The following is an 18362-nucleotide window of genomic DNA, read 5'->3' on the forward strand; positions in this document are numbered from 1 at the left end:
ATTTTTTCACAAAATTTCGTATAGAAATAAAATTTTGACAAATTTTCGTATAGAAATAAAATTTTGGTAAAATTTTCTATAAAAATAAAATTTTGACAAAATTTTCTATAGAAATAAAATGTTGACATAATTTTCTCTAGAAATAAAATTTTGACAAAATTTTCTATAGAAATAAAATGTTGACAAAATTTTCTCTAGAAATAAAATGTTGACAAAATTTTCTATAGAAATAAAATTTTGACAAAATTTTCTATAAAAATAAAATTTTGCAAAAAATATCTCTAGAAATAAAATTTTGACAAAATTTTCTATAGAAATAAAATTTTATCAAAATTTTCTATAGAAATAAAATTCTGATAAAATTTTGTATAGAAATAAAACTTTGACAAAATTTTCTATAGAACTAAAATTTTGACAAAATTTTCTATAGAAATAAAATTTTGCAAAAATTTCTATAGAAATACAATTTTGACAAAATTTCCTATAGAAATAAAATTTTGACAAAATAAAATCTGGAAATATGGAAATAAAATCTTGATAAAATTTTCTATAGAAATAAAATTTTGACAACATTTTTTATGGAAATAATAATTTTGACAAAATTTTTCTATAGAGATAAAATGTTGACAAAATTTTCTATAGAAAAAAATTTTAAAAATTTTTCTATAGAAATAATAGAAATAAAACTGACAAAATTTTCTATAGAAATAAAATATTGACAAAATTTTCTATGAATATAAAAGTTTGACAAAAGTTTGGGAAAAATAATTTGTAAAAATTTTCTATAGAAATAAAGTTTTGCAAAAATGTTCTATAGAAATAAAATATTGACAAAATTTTCTATATAAATAAAATTTTGACAAAATTTTCTATACAAATAAAATATGTCATAATTTTATTTCTATAGAAATTTTCTATAGAAATAAAATTATGACAAAATTTTTTATAGAAATAAAATTTTGACAAAATTTTCTATAGAAATAAAATTTTGACAAAATTTTCTATAGAAATAAATTTTTTTTACAAAATTTTTTATAAAAATTAAATTTTGAGAAATTTTCCTATAGCAATTAAATTTTGACAAAAATGTCTATATAAATAAAATGTTGACAAAATTTTCTATAGAAATTAAATTTTGACAAAATGTCGTATAGAAATAAAATTTTGACAACATTTTCTATAAAAATTAAATTTTGCGAAATTTTTCTATAGCAATAAAATTTTGACAAAAATGTCTATAGAAAAAAAATGTTGACAAAATTTTCTATAGAACTAAAATTTTGATAAAATTTTCTATAGAAATAAAATTTTTACAAAACTTTCTATCGATATAAAATCTTCACAAAATTTTCTATAGAAATAAAATTTTGACAAAATTTTCTATAAAAAATTTTGCAAAAATACAACTTTGCAAAAATGTTCTATAGAAATACAATTTTGACAAAATTTCCTACAGAAATAAAATTTTGACAAAATTTCCAAAAGAACTAAAATTTTACCAAAATTTTCACTAGAAATAAAATTTTGACAAAATTTTCTATAGAAATAAAATTTTGACAACATTTTTTATGGAAATAAAATTTTGACAAAATTTTCTATAGAAATTAAATTTTGAGAAATTTTCCTAAAGCAATTAAATTTTGACAAAAATGTCTATGTAAATAAAATGTTGACAAAATTTTCTATAGAAATAAAATTTTGACAAAATTTTCTATAGAAATAAAATTTTGACAAAATTTTCTATACAAATAAAATTTTGACAACATGTTTTATGGAAATAAAATTTTTACAAAATTTTCTATAAAAATTAAATTTTGAGAAATTTTCCTATAGCAATTAAATTTTGACAAAAATGTCTATATAAATAAAATGTTGACAAAATTTTCTATAGAAATTAAATTTTGACAAAATGTCGTATAGAAATAAAATTTTGACAAAATTTCGTATAAAAAAAAAAAATTTTTCACAAAATTTCGTATAGAAATAAAATTTTGACAAATTTTCGTATAGAAATAAAATTTTGGTAAAATTTTCTATAAAAATAAAATTTTGACAAAATTTTCTATAGAAATAAAATGTTGACATAATTTTCTCTAGAAATAAAATTTTGACAAAATTTTCTATAGAAATAAAATGTTGACAAAATTTTCTCTAGAAATAAAATGTTGACAAAATTTTCTATAGAAATAAAATTTTGACAAAATTTTCTATAAAAATAAAATTTTGCAAAAAATATCTCTAGAAATAAAATTTTGACAAAATTTTCTATAGAAATAAAATTTTATCAAAATTTTCTATAGAAATAAAATTCTGATAAAATTTTGTATAGAAATAAAACTTTGACAAAATTTTCTATAGAACTAAAATTTTGACAAAATTTTCTATAGAAATAAAATTTTGCAAAAATTTCTATAGAAATACAATTTTGACAAAATTTCCTATAGAAATAAAATTTTGACAAAATAAAATCTGGAAATATGGAAATAAAATCTTGATAAAATTTTCTATAGAAATAAAATTTTGACAACATTTTTTATGGAAATAATAATTTTGACAAAATTTTTCTATAGAGATAAAATGTTGACAAAATTTTCTATAGAAAAAAATTTTAAAAATTTTTCTATAGAAATAATAGAAATAAAACTTTGACAAAATTTTCTATAGAAATAAAATATTGACAAAATTTTCTATGAATATAAAAGTTTGACAAAAGTTTGGGAAAAATAATTTGTAAAAATTTTCTATAGAAATAAAGTTTTGCAAAAATGTTCTATAGAAATAAAATATTGACAAAATTTTCTATATAAATAAAATTTTGACAAAATTTTCTATACAAATAAAATATTGACAAAATTTTCTATAGAAATAAAATTTTGACAAAATTTTCTATAGAACTAAAATTTTGATAAAATTTTCTATAGAAATAAAACTTTGACAAAATTTGCTATAGAAATAAAATCTTGACAAAATTTTCTATAGAAATAACATTTTGACAAAATTTTCTATAGAAATAAAATCTTGACAAAATTTTCTATAGAAATCAAATTTTGACAAAATTTTCTATAGAAATAAAATTTTGACAAAATTTTCTATAGGAATAACATTTTGACAAAATTTTCTATAGAACTAAAATATTGATAAAATTTTCTATAGAAATAAAACTTTGACAAAATTTTCTATTGAAATACAATTTTGACAAATTTTCTATAGAAATTATATTTTGAGAAATTTTCCTATAGCAATAAAATTTTGACAAAAATTTCTATAGAAATAAAACTTTGACAAAATTTTCTATAGAAATTAAATTTTGAGAAAATTTTCCATAGAAATCAAACTTTGAGAAAATTTTCTATAGAAATAAAATTTTGACAAAATTTTTTATGGAAATAAAATTTTGACAAAATTTTCTAGAAAAGCAATTTTTTTGACATAATTTTCTATGGAAATAAAATTTTGACAAAACTTTCTACAGAAAAAAAATCTAACAAATTTTTCTATAGAAATAAAATTTTGACAAATTTTTCTATAGCAATAAAATTTTGACAAAAATGTTTTCAATAGGAATAACTTTTGATTATTTTTGGCACGAGGGGCAACCGAGGTTAGGATAATTTTTCTGGTTGATTTTTATATAGTGAACAAATTGATCATACGCTGTCCCCATAGGGGCGAATGATATAACATTTCTAGTATTAAATTCGACAACATTTTCATCATTCCAAAATAACGCGAATAGAAAAATTACCCCCTTAATATATAGCCATAATATTTCTTCATTTTGTTATAGATGCAGCTCCACCAAAAGTTCGTAAAATTTGATGTTAGCCCAAAAAATCTCTTATAATTAATTCAAATTAATTATTCTTCTTACCCATATGTCTGTGTGTGGATTAATAACAATTTCCTTCATTGCCATGCAGTATGAAGCTGTGACAACACGATGAAGTAAAGGTTTCCAGTACTTATTTACAACATAAAATATGCTCCACGCATATTTACGGCTCTGACATAAAATGACAAACATCGTTGGTGATATAAATTCATTCCATTTACCCAGTAATTGGGTGAAGATATGTTATAGCGCAGCACAGCAAGAACGAGGAAACGTTGTAAAAATGTTAATTCTCTTGGTTAAAAGTTAAGATAATTAATTTGTAAGACACATATGTTTGATACTTCTTGTAAAAATGTCATATGACGGGAAATTTTTAAATGGTGCTAATGAGGGGAAGCCTATATTTTTTAGGAAGAACGAAGAGGCAAGGGATTTTTGTTCGCTGAGCTAGCTGTGACAATTCTTGGGAACCAATAGAGGCCACTCGAAATGGGTTAATATTGAATTACTCAGCCATCTCGCTGGGAAACATACAGCAGTCTTACAGGAATTCTAAATCAAAGAATGCATAGTCCATGAATTTATCCTCACGAGAATTTCGGTAAAGAAATTTAAGAAACCAGTGACTCTTTTGGCCAGGGTTCATGATTTTTTGCAAAAAAGAAAATTTTATTTCTACAGGAAATTTTGTCAAAATTTTATTTCTTCTACAGAAATAAAATGTCGTCAAAATTATCTATAGAAAAAAATGTTTGACACATTTTTCTATTGAGATAAAATTTGAGAAAATTTTCTATAGAAATAAAATTTTGACACAATTTTCTATTGAAATAAAATTTTGACAAAATTTTCTATAGAAATAAAATTTTAAAAAATTTTCTATAGAAATAAAATTTGAACAAATTTTTGTATTGAAATAAAATTTTGATAAAATATTCTATTGAAAGTTTGGCAAAATTTTCTATAGAAACAGAATTTTGACAAAATTTTCTATAGAAATAAAATAAAATTTAGGGACAAGAGCCAGGATAATACTGGAAACCCTGTTAAGGGGTTCCTGAAGGCTAAGCCATCCCTCAAAAAATTTAGTTCCTCCGAAGTATTGCAAATTCCTGGTAGAAATAGCGGTTCGCCAGAATGCGATCTTCTAAGGATGAAAGATCTGGTTTTTTTGGGAAGCTCCCAGAGACGGTTTTATTTTGCCAAGGCCAGACAAAGTGTGTATGGCTTTTATGCCTTTATTACAGCAGGCAGTTTTGGGCAATATATCTAACATTGGCACTTAGGAAATACTCGTATTTATTATTGCATTTATTTGCCCAATTTATCTTGTCTGATTTATCCATAATTAATATACTCACCCACACCATCTAACAATTTCGAGAAATTCTTTTCTCAATAACCATCCTTTGAATGAATGACTTATATCCTATTGGGAAGATAGCGATTGAGTTTCGTGAATAATTGGATGGAACAGAAAAGATGGATAGGAAATCCCTATAAATAATAAATACAGATGGTGACCATAATTTATTTCTATTTATGGCTACATTCACTTGTGTGACTCTATTGCTCTATGACTTTCTGGCCACCAACTACTAATTTCCGCCTCTTTCCAATAGAATGAATACAGCCGGACTAAGTTATCCTTATATATGGTCAAGTCAAGTTTTAATAGTCATTCGATTAAGTTAATTAAATACATAAGGAGACAAATAAAGCCAATAATAAGACAACAGCGAGCCAAAGAAATACGCCAGAGGGATAAGAAACGTCTGGGACATAAGACGGTAGATGCCTTCTGGATGACGGGTCCTTTATAAATACAATTGAATTGAGTTCTTCATGTGCAACTAAGTCAGGGAGAAAAGCAAAACCCACGAAAGAAATCAACTCAAATAAACCAGAATAAATCAACAATTAAGTCATTTGTATTAACTATCACGTTACATGACTGTTTATACTGATTGTCCTTTAAGTATAAAGTGACTCTCTTACTCTGTCTCTCTCTCTTTCTCCCTTTGTTTGGCTTCACAGGATTACAGGTTCATGGAATTGTCATCGGTAAAGTAATTGGACAATGAAAAACAATTGCTGGTGATGACATCTCATTTTGAGGATCCTTTCAAGGTTTTCTGGAAAGTGAAAAGGATGCGTAACCTTTTAAAGATAGTGGATTCAAATGAAATTGTCAAAAATGTATTATTTTAAAGACTGGCTGTTGCTTGTAATCTTCCTTACTTCAACCTTTTTAAGTGAAAGATTTGTGAAATAAAAAAGAAATCAATTTTTTTTAAATTTCATTCATGAAAGAAGACATTAAAAATGATTTTGTTCATATGTAAGTGAAGTAAAAACAGATAAGGACAGTCTAAAATGGGGCGGGAGCGACTATATTTTTTTTAAATAGAAATAAAATTTTGACAAAATTTTCTATAGAAAAAAAATGTTGGCAAATTTTTTTATAGAAACAAAATTTTACTAAATTTTCTATAGAAATAAAATGTTGACTAAATTTTCTATACATGACATTATGACAAAATTTTGTGTAGACATAAAATGTTGAGAAAAATTTTCTATAGAAATAAAACTTTGACAAAATTTTCTATAGAAATAAAATTTTGACAAAATTTTCTATAGAAATAAAATTTTGACAACATTTTCTATAGAAATAAAATTTTGACAACATTTTCAATAGAAATAAAATTTTGACAAAATTTTCTATAGAAATAAAATTTTGACAAAATTTTCTATAGAAAAAAAATTGACAAAATTTTTTATAAATGACATTTGGACAAAATTTTGTGTAGGCATAAAATGTTGACAAAAAGTTTCTATAGAAATGACATTTTGACAAAATTTTGTGTAGGTATAAAATGTTGACAAAAATTTTTATACAAAACAACATTTTGACAAAATTTTCTATAGTAATTAAATTTTGACAAAATTTTCTGTAGAAATATAATTTTTACCAAATTTCCTATAGAAATAAAATTTAGACAAAATTGTCCATAGATATAAAATTTTGACAACATTTTCCATAGAAATAAAATCTTGAAAATATATTCTATAGGAATGAAATTTTGACAAAATTTTCTATAGAAATTCAATTTTTAAAAAATTTTCTGTAGAAATAAAATTTTGACATAATTTTCTATAGAAATAAAATTTTGACAAAATTTCCTATAGAAATAAAATTTTGAAATAAAATTTAGACAAAATTTTCTATAGAAATAAAATTTTGACATAATTTTCTATAGAAATAAAATTTTCACAAAATTTTCTATAGAAATAAAATTTTGACAAGATTTCCTATAGAAATAAAATTTTGACAAAATTTCCTATAGAAATAAAATTTTGACAAAATTACCTATAGAAATAAAATGTTGACAACATTCAGTAGAAATAAAATTTTGACAAAATTTTCTATAGAAATAAAATTTTGACAAAATTTTCTATAGAAATAAAATTTTGACAAAATTTTCTATAGAAAAAAAAATTGACAAAATTTTTTATAAATGACATTTTGACAAAATTTTGTGTAGGCATAAAATGTTGACAAAAAGTTTCTATAGAAATGACATTTTGACAAAATATTGTGTAGGTATAAAATGTTGACAAAAATTTTGACAAAATTTTCTATAGAAATAAAATGTTGACAACATTTTCTATAGAAATAAAATTTTGACAAAATTTTCTATAGAAATAAAATTTTGACAAAATTTTCTATAGAAATTCAATTTTTAAAAAATTTTCTGTAGAAATAAAATTTTGAGAAAACTTCCTATAGAAAAAAAATTTGGACAAAATTTTCTATAGAAATAAAATTTTGACAAAATTTTCTATAGAAATAAAATTTTGAAAAAATTTTCTATAAAAAAGAAATCAATTTTTTTTAAATTTCATTCATGAAAGAAGACATTAAAAATGATTTTGTTTATATGTAAGTGAAGTAAAAACAGATAAGGACAGTCTAAAATGGGGCGGGAGCGACTATATTTTTTTAAATAGAAATAAAATTTTGACAAAATTTTCTATAGAAAAAAAATGTTGGCAAATTTTTTTATAGAAACAAAATTTTACTAAATTTTCTATAGAAATAAAATGTTGACTAAATTTTCTATAAATGACATTATGACAAAATTTTGTGTAGACATAAAATGTTGAGAAAAATTTTCTATAGAAATAAAACTTTGACAAAATTTTCTATAGAAATAAAATTTTGACAAAATTTTCTATAGAAATAAAATTTTGACAACATTTTCTATAGAAATAAAATTTTGACAACATTTTCAATAGAAATAAAATTTTGACAAAATTTTCTATAGAAATAAAATTTTGACAAAATTTTCTATAGAAATAAAATTTTGACAAAATTTTCTATAGAAAAAAAAAATTGACAAAATTTTTTATAAATGACATTTGGACAAAATTTTGTGTAGGCATAAAATGTTGACAAAAAGTTTCTATAGAAATGACATTTTGACAAAATTTTGGGTAGGTATAAAATGTTGACAAAAATTTTTATACAAAACAACATTTTGACAAAATTTTCTATAGTAATTAAATTTTGACAAAATTTTCTGTAGAAATATAATTTTTACCAAATTTCCTATAGAAATAAAATTTAGACAAAATTGTCCATAGATATAAAATTTTGACAACATTTTCCATAGAAATAAAATCTTGAAAATATATTCTATAGGAATGAAATTTTGACAAAATTTTCTATAGAAATAAAATTTTGACAAAATTTTCTATAGAAATAAAATTCTGACAAAATTTTCTATAGAAATAAAATATTGACAAAATTTTCTATAGAAATAAAATTTTGACAAAATTTTCTATAGAAATAAAATTTTGACAAAATTTTCTATAGAAATTCAATTTTTAAAAAATGTCCTGTAGAAATAAAATTCTGACAAAATTTTCTATAGAAATAAAATTTTGACAAAATTTCCTATAGAAATAAACTCTTGACAAAATTTCCTATAGAAATAAAATTTTAACAAAATTGTCCATAGAAATAAAATTTTAACAAAATTTTTTACAGAAATGAAATTTTGACAAATTTTTCTAAAGAAATAAAATTTTGACAAAATTTTCTATAGAAATAAAATTTTGACAAACATTTTTATAGAAATAAAATTTTGACAAAATTTTCTATAGAAATAAAATCTTGACAAAATTTTCTATAGAAATAACATTTTGACAAAATTTTCTATAGAAATAAAATTTGGACGAAATTTACTAAAATTTTTTTATATAAATAAAAAAATTTTTATAGAAAGAAAATTTTACAAAATTTTAGAAATAAAATTGAGCCAAAAGTTGAGAAATAATATTTGGGTAAATTTTATTTTATTTCTATGGAGAATGTTGTCAATCTTTTGTTTCTATAGACAAGTTTTATTTCTTTAAAAACTTGTTTTCAAAGTTTTAATGCTATAAAAAATTTTGTTCAAATTTTATTTCTATAGAAAACTTTCTCAAAAATTTATGTTTATAGAAAATCTTGTCAAAATTGTATTTCTATAGAAATTTTTTTTTTTGTTTCAAAATCTTATTTCTATGGGAAATTTGGGAGCCACCGTGGTGCAATGGTTAGCATGCCCGCCTTGCATACACAAGGTCGTGGGTTCGATTCCTGCTTCGACCGAACACCAAAAAGTTTTTCAGCGGTGGATTATCCCACCTCAGTAATGCTGGTGACATTTCTGAGGGTTTCAAAGCTTCTCTAAGTGGTTTCACTGGAATGTGGAACGCCGTTCGGACTCGGCTATAAAAAGGAGGTCCCTTGTCATTGAGCTTAACATGGAATCGGGCAGCACTCAGTGATAAGAGAGAAGTTCACCAATGTGGTATCACAATGGACTGAATAGTCTAAGTGAGCCTGATACATCGGGCTGCCACCTAACCTAACCTAACCTACCTAACCTATGGGAAAAATTTTTCAAAATAAAATTTTGAACGGACAATTTTGAGCAGAGAGTAAAATTAACAAAATCGGCTATAATTTAGAATAAGTGCCCATGTATGTGTTTTTCCGATAGAAATAAAATTTTTTCAAAATTTTCTGTAGAAACTTTTCTATAAGAAAAAAAAAATTCGACAAAATTTTCTATGTAAATGAAATGTTGACAAATTTTGAAAAAAAAGATTTTATTTTAATTCAGTAGATTTTTTGGTAAATTTATCTGAAAATTTTTATAGATTATTTGTGACACGAGTGGCAACGGTGCTCTGTGGTCATCGATTTTGACCAAATTTTACATGCATATCTTGAATGGTAATTCAAAATTTAATTTAATCCGTAGTCATATGAATCTATATCGGGCGAAAGATATTAATGGGAGCTATATCTAATCGATTTTAATAAAATTTTGACATGCACATCTAGAATGGTAATTAAAAATTTAATCAGAGTGAAATTTTGACCACCGGTGGGACCTAGTTTTTATGGTCGAGTTTGAACGGCGTTCCGCATTGCGGCGAAACCACTTAGAGAAGCTTTGAAACAATCAGAAATGTCACCAGCATTACTGAGGTGGGATAATCCAGCGCTGAATTTTTTTTGGTATTGAACGCACGACCCTATGTATGCTAGAGGGGCATGCTAATCATTGAACTACGTTGGCTCCCTCAATTGAGTATAAATAGGGTGAAATTTGGCACACTTTGCGACCCTGTCAATTTTACTTCTTTTGCAAAATTTGAAGTCGATTGGACTAAACCTGTGACCTAGGCTTTCATCACCAAAATGTATTCACAGACAAAGGGATGGACATGGCTACTCAGGGGACAGACCTGAGCATAAGTGCCAAAGATATCATGTGTCTATCTCATCTTCTTCTGGGTGATGCAAACATATGCACTAACTTATAATACCCTGTTTCACAGTGCGGGGCAGGGTATCAATAGAATTAAATTGCCTTTTGTGCCATATAGGGTTTTTTTTTTTTTTTTTTTTTTTTTTTGAGTGTGCAACAATGACCTCCACCTTATATTAAGTTGCGAAATTTGGTTCGGAACAAAGTATCCACCTGTATTTAGCTCATTTAAAAAATTTTTTATAGTTTGTTGTAACCTTCCAAACTAACTATTAAATAGTAAATAAACTGATATAATGAAGTGATTTAAAGGGAGATCATAAGAGAGACAATTTACTAACTGAAAATATCCTTACAATGTATTTCCCATTCTAGAGGATAAAGATGATAGTTACAGAGAATGTGCTTTTCCAAGCAAGTGCATTATTTTCTCTACACTCTTTGTCACAGGCCAATGAATGCAATTTTTCTTCTCTTGTGCTTGTCGCAAGCGATTTTTCAATCTTTTCAACTTTGAAATATCTTTGTGTCTTCATTATCATCTGCAACTTAGGATAGCTAGAGTGTTAATATACTTAAGCGAAAACTTTGATGCAAAACAAATTAAAAACTTTGATTAAACGGACGGGAGAAAAACTAGACGTTAGAGTTTAATGCAGTCGTACACTTGCCCTCAGTTAGGGGCATTAATGAAGATTTCTCTCTGTACGTCCACTGGATAAGTAGTCCTTTGAAATGTAGAAAGACTCGTTTGGTTTTTTTTTTGCGTAAATGGTTAATAAAGACCAAAGAAAGATCCAAATAAACTGTTGGAAATTTTATTAAGTGTCATTTTCTAATAGAGCCCTTAAACAGCAAAAGCAATAGGATCTGGGCTCCATTGTTGACAGTTTCGTTGCTAAAAGGCAATGACAAGAACAAGAAAGAAAGGACGGTTTTTTGGTGGCAAAAGTGGTAATAAAGTTCTCGCGAATAGACCCTAATGACAATAGACTAGATGATATTGTGTGAATGGACAAACTTAACTCTAATAATGGCTCTTTTTAATTATATTTTGTTCAGTCATAATAGCTTGTTATAAAAAAAAACGAACATTAACTAGAGTTGACACAAAGATATCAGAAATTGTGTTTCTATAAAGTCAATGTCAAAATGTTATAGTTAAAAAAATTATATAAAAATCAATAAAATTTTCGCAAAATTTTCTATCGAAATACTATTTTGACAAAATTTTCTATAGAAGTACAATTTTAACAAAATATTATATAGAAATAAAATTTGGACAAAATTTTCTATAAAAAATTTTTTGACGAAAATTTTTATAGAAATAAAATTTTGATAAACCTTTCTTTAGAAATACAATTTTGACAAAAATTTTCTATAGAAATAAAATATTGATAAAGTTTTTGTGCAGATAGAAATTTTTGAAAAAATTTTCTATGGAAATAAAATTTTGACAAAATTTTTTATAGAAATAAAATTTTGACTAAATTTTCTAGAGAAATGAAATTTTGACAAAATTTTCTAGAGAAATAAAACTTTGACAAAATTTTATATAGAAATAAAATGTTGACACAATTTTCTATAGAAATCAAATTTTGATAAAGTTTTTTACAGATAGAAATTTTTGAAAAAAAATTTTTAGAGAAATAAAATGTTGACAAAATTTTCTAGAGAAATAAAACATTGACAAAATTTTATATAGAAATAAAATTTTGAACAAATTTTCTATAGAAATAAAATAAAAATTTCTGTAGAAATAAAATTTTTACATCTGTAGAAAAGAAGTTTTGACAAAACTTACTATAGAAATAAAATTTTGACAACATTTTCTATAGAAATTTAAGTTTTAACACAATTTTCCATAGAAATAAAATTTTGACAAAATTTTTTATAGAATAAAATTTTGATAAAATTTTCTATAGAACCAAAATTTTTGACAAAATTTTCTATAGAAATAAAATCTTGAGAAAATTTTTTATAGAAATAAAATTTTGCCAAAGTTTTCTATAGAAACAAAATTTTGACAAAATTTCTACAGAAATAACATTTTGACAAAATTTTCTATAGAACTAAAATTTGGACAAAATTTTCTATTGAATAAAATGTTGACAAAATTTTCTATAGAAATAAAATTTTGACAAAATTTTATACAGAAATACAATAAAATTTTATGTAGAAATAAAATTTTGACAAAATTTTCTGCAGAAATGAAATTTTGACAAAACTTACTATAGAAATAAAATTTTGACAAAATTTTCTATAGAAATTTAAGTTTTAACACAATTTTCCATAGAAATAAAATTTGGACAAAATTTTTTATAGAATAAAATTTTGAGAAAATTTTCTATAGAAATAAAATTTTGACAAAACTGTCTATAGAAATAAAATTTTGATAAAATTTTCTATAGAACTAAAATTTTTGACAAAATTTTCTATAGAAATAAAATCTTGAGAAATTTTCTATAGAAATAAAATTTTGACAAAATTTTCTATAGAAATTTAAGTTCTAACAAAATTTTCTCTAGAAATAAAATTTTGACAACATTTTTTATAGAAATAAAATTTTGACAAAATTTTCTAAAAAAATAAAATTTTGACAAAATTTTCTATAGAAATTTAAGTTTTCACAAAACTTTCTATAGAAATAAAATTTTGATAAAAATTTTTATAGAAATAAAATTTTGACAAAATTTTCTATCGAAATAAAGTTTTGATACAATTTTCTATAGAAATAAAATTTTGACAAAGTTTTCTATAGAAATGAAATTTTCATAAAATTTTTTACAGCAAAATAATTTTTAGACCAAATATTCTCTATATCAGTAAAATGTTGACAACATTTTCTATAGAAATAAATTTTTGACAAAGTTTTCTATAGAAATAAAATTTTGACCACATTTTCTATAGAAATTTAAGTTTTAACAAAATTTTCTATAGAAATAAAATGTTGAAAAAGTTCTTTATACAAAATTTTCAATAGAAATAAAATTTTGACAAAATTTTCTGTAGAAAAAAAAATTTTGACAAAATTTTCTGTAGAAATAACATTTTGACCAATTTTTTTATAGAAATAAAATTTTGCCAACGTTTTCTACAGAAATAAAATTTTGACAAAATTTTCTATAGAAATTTAAGTTTTAACAAAATTTTCTATAGAAATAAAATTTTGACAAAATTTTTAATAGAAATAAAATTTTGACAAAATTTTCTATAGAAACAAAATTTTGACAAAATTTCTACAGAAATAACATTTTGACAAAATTTTCTATAGAACTAAAATTTGGACAAAATTTTCTATAGAAATAAAATTTTGACAAAATTTTTAATAGAAATAAAATTTTGACAAAATTTTCTATAGAAACAAAATTTTGACAAAATTTCTACAGAAATAACATTTTGACAAAATTTTCTATAGAACTAAAATTTGGACAAAATTTTCTATTGAAATTAAATTTTGACAAAATTTTCTATAGAAATAAAATTTTGACAAAATTGTCTATAGAAATTAAATTTTGACAAAATTTTCTATAGAAATAAAATTTTGATAAAATTTTCTATAGAAATGAAATTTTGATAAAATTTTCTATTTAAATAAAATTTTGACAAAATTTTCTATAGAAATGAAATTTTGATAAAATTTCCTATTTAAATAAAATTTTGACAAAATTTTCTATAGAAATAAAATTTTGACAAAGTTTTTTATACAAAATTTTCTATAGAAATAAAATTTTGACAAAATCTCTATAGAAATAACATTTTGACAAAAATTTTTATAGGAATAAAATTTTGCCAAAGTTTTCTACAGAAATAAAATTTTGACAAAATTTTCTATAGAAACAAAATTTTTACAAAATTTTCTATAGAAATAACATTTTGACAAAATTTTTATAGAAATAAAATGTTGAAAAAGTTTTCTACAGAAATAAAATTTTGACAAATTTTTCTATAGAAATTTAAGTTTTAACAAAATTTTCTATAGAAATAAAATTTTGAGAAAATTTTTAATAGAAATAAAATTATGACTTAATTTTCTATAGAACCAAAATTTTGACAAAATTTCTATAGAAATAAAATTTTGACAAAATTTTCTATAGAACTAAAATTGTTGACAAAAGTTTCTATAGAAATAATATTTTGATAAAATTTTCCAAAGAAATAAAATTTTTACAAAATTTTCCAAAGAAATAAAATGTTTACAAAATTTTCTATAAAAATTAAATGTTGACAAAATGTTTTATAGATATAAAATTTTGACAAAATTTTCTGTAGAAATAAAATTTTGACTAAATTTTCTATAGAAACAAAATTTTGACAAAATTTCTACAGAAATAAAAATTTGACAAAATTTTCTATAGAAATAAAATTTTGACAAACTTTTTTATAGAAATAAAATTTTGCCCAAATGTTCTATATAAATGAAATTTTGGCAAAATTTTCTATAGAAATAAAATTTTGACAAAATTTTCTATAGAAATAAAAATTTGACAAAATTTTCTATAGAAATGAAATTTTGACAAAATTTTCTATTGAAATAAAATTATGACAAAATTTTCTATAGAAATAAAATTTTGACAAAATTTTCTAAAAAAATGTAATTTTGGTAAAATTTTCTATAGAAATAAAAATTTGACAAAATTTTCTAAAGAAATGAAATTTTGACAAAATTTTCTATTGAAATAAAATTTTGACAAAATTTTCTATAGAAATAAAATTTGGACAAAATTTTCTATAGAATTAAAATTTCGGAAAATAAGATTTTTTTGGTAAATTTTCCTCTAAATTTTGATGGAGTATTTATGGATCGAGTGCCAACCGTGATTACAGTATTACTCTCAAGGATAAAAGTATTTTCACGTTTCTAAATTACTTGAACTTTTCTAGCTTCTTCTTCTATACCAACTCCATAGCTTCACTATTATGTGGTCATTTCCCCTAGCTTTCTCCCACCCTCCCCCTCTCCTTCTCTGTGGAACAATTATTGTACAAAATTATTAATATATTTCGCAGACATACACACAAGCGAAAATTAATAGCTATCCCTCAAGAGAAATAACCATTCGTTTGCTGGCTTTGTATATAGAAAGACATTATAACTTCTTAAGATTATGTTTATAAGCTGTTAATGGTACTTAAATGCTACTTTTTGGCCATTTCAATTTTGGTCAGCCAACATGAAACTGGCCAAGAGTTGGAGTTGGAGACACAAGACCATAAGCCTCCTCTGCATTTAGATAGCTGGTAACTGGCATAGACCATAGTAGGAAGAGATTAAAATTCAATTTTGGTTAGGGAGCAACTACAATTGAATATACCGAGTGGGTTTACCATGACGTTTACCACAAACCTGTGATTATTTTTAGAAAAATGTGGGGAGCTTTGAAGACATAAAAAAAATGATAATTAATAAGAACACTAGTCAAACAGTGAAACGTCTCCGAAGTCAATCTCCATACAGTATTCCACTTAAGTGGCAAATTTGCTACTTTTTCAATGCGTTGACATATTTCTGCCACCTTTTTACCATGTTATGCTTGTTTTTATGCACCATACGATATACCCCCCATCCTTTATCATTGCGTTTGTATGAAATAAAAATATTGGTTTCAAACCCCATATACACATGCATTTATTCTGGATCGTTGTTGATTTCTAAGACGATCTAACGACCATCCAATTATCCGTCCGTCCGCCTGTTAAAATCACATTAATTTCCTATCGACTTGAATCTTGATACAAACAGTTGTTATTGATGTACATATAAATTGTCTCCCAGATTTGACTTTCGAAAAAAAAATTGCAAAAATTTTCTATAAAAAAATTTGCAAAAATTTTCTATAAAAAAATTTGCAAAACTTTTCTATAAAAAATACAATTTCACAAAGATTTTCTCTTGACATGAAGCTCTTTTAGGAATAGCCTACATATAAATTGTCTCCCAGATTTGACTTTCGAAAAAAAAAATTGCACAAATTTTCTATAAAAAATTTGCAAAAATTTTCTATAAAAAAATTTGCAAAACTTTTCTACAAAAAATACAATTTCGCAAAGATTTTCTCTTGACATAAAATTTTGCAAAAACTTTTCTTTAGAAATAAAATTTGGACAACATTTTCTATAGAAATATTATTATTTTTTGGTAGATTTGTGGGAAAACTTTCTTAAAATTTTGGTAGATTATTTTTGGGCACGAGCGGAAACCGTGATTGACAAATTGATATAGTTGACAAATTGGCTCCTTCCCCGAGCTGTTTATTAAAAAAATTATATAAAATTATTGTTGAGTTTATTTAGATCTAATTTGGGAAAACCGCGGCTGAAACATTTCATTAGAAAAATTTCATTTTTTTCTTATGGAAAATGTGTGCACGTTTAATAGCGAGGCAACTTTTTTTGTATCCATTTTTTTCTCAATGGTAACGCTTCTTCACAATAATTCTTTGGTATTCCGAGACCCAATTGCGACTTGATTTTTTTTAACAAAGTTACCAAAATAGAAATGGGCTTCATTAGTCAAGATTTTTTTTTTTCGATTGCAAGATTTCATCATTTTTATACCCTGCGCAAGGTCTTGGGTTTGATTTCTGCTTCGACCGAACACCAAAAAGTTTTTCAGCGGTGGATTATCCCACCTCAGTAATGGTAGTGACATTTCTGAGTGTTTCAAAGCTTCCCAAAGTGGTTTCACTGCAACGTGGAACGCCGTTCAGACTCGGCTATAAAATGGAGGTCCCTTGTTATTGAACTTAAGATGGAATCGGCACTGAGTTCTAGTGATAAGATAGAAGTTCACCACTGTGGTCTCGCAATGGACTGAATAGTCTAAGTGAGCCTGATACATCGGGCTGCCACCTAACCTAACCCAACACCCAGACGGAAACGAGATAGAAATATGTTGTATTTGACAATATTACTCAGGGCCGGCCCATGAGTCAATCTAGCTATGTCCCTCTGTCTGTGAACACATTTTGTCAAAAATTTAAGTTCTATAGAAAAGTTTGTCAAAATTTAATTTCTATAGAAAATTTTTTCAAAATTTTATTTCTATAGAATATTTTAGCAACATTTTATTTTTATAGAAAATGTTGTCGAAAATTTTCCTCTATAGAAAATTTAGTCAAAATTTTATTACTGTAGAAAATTTAGTCAAAATTTTATTACTGTAGAAAATTTTGTCAAAATTTTATTTCTATAGAAAATTTTGTCAAAATTTTATTTCTATAGAAAATTTTGTCAAAATGTTATTTCTATAGAAAATTTTGTCAAAATTTTATTTCTGTAGAAAATTTCGGCAAAATTTTATTTCTATAGAAAATTTTGTCAAAATTTTATTTTTACAGAAAATTTTGTTCAAGATTTTATTTTTACAGAAAATTTTGTTCAAGATTTTATTTCTATAGAAAATTTTGTAATCTTTTTATTTCTATAGAAACTTTAGTCAAAAATTTTATTTCTATAGAAAATTTTGTCAAAATATTATTTCTATAGAAAATTTTGTCAAAATTTTATTTCTATAGAAAATTTCGGCAAAATTCCATTTACATAGAAAATTTTATCAAAATTTTATTTCTATAGATAATTTTGTCAAAATTTTATTTCTATAGAAAATTTTGTCAAAGTTTTATTTCTATAGAAAATTTTGTCAAAATTTTATTTCTATAGAAAATTTTGTCAAAATTTTATTTCTATAGAAAATT

Source organism: Haematobia irritans, chromosome 5 (genome assembly GCF_050003625.1).
Source record: "Haematobia irritans isolate KBUSLIRL chromosome 5, ASM5000362v1, whole genome shotgun sequence".
NCBI lineage: Eukaryota > Metazoa > Arthropoda > Insecta > Diptera > Muscidae > Haematobia > Haematobia irritans.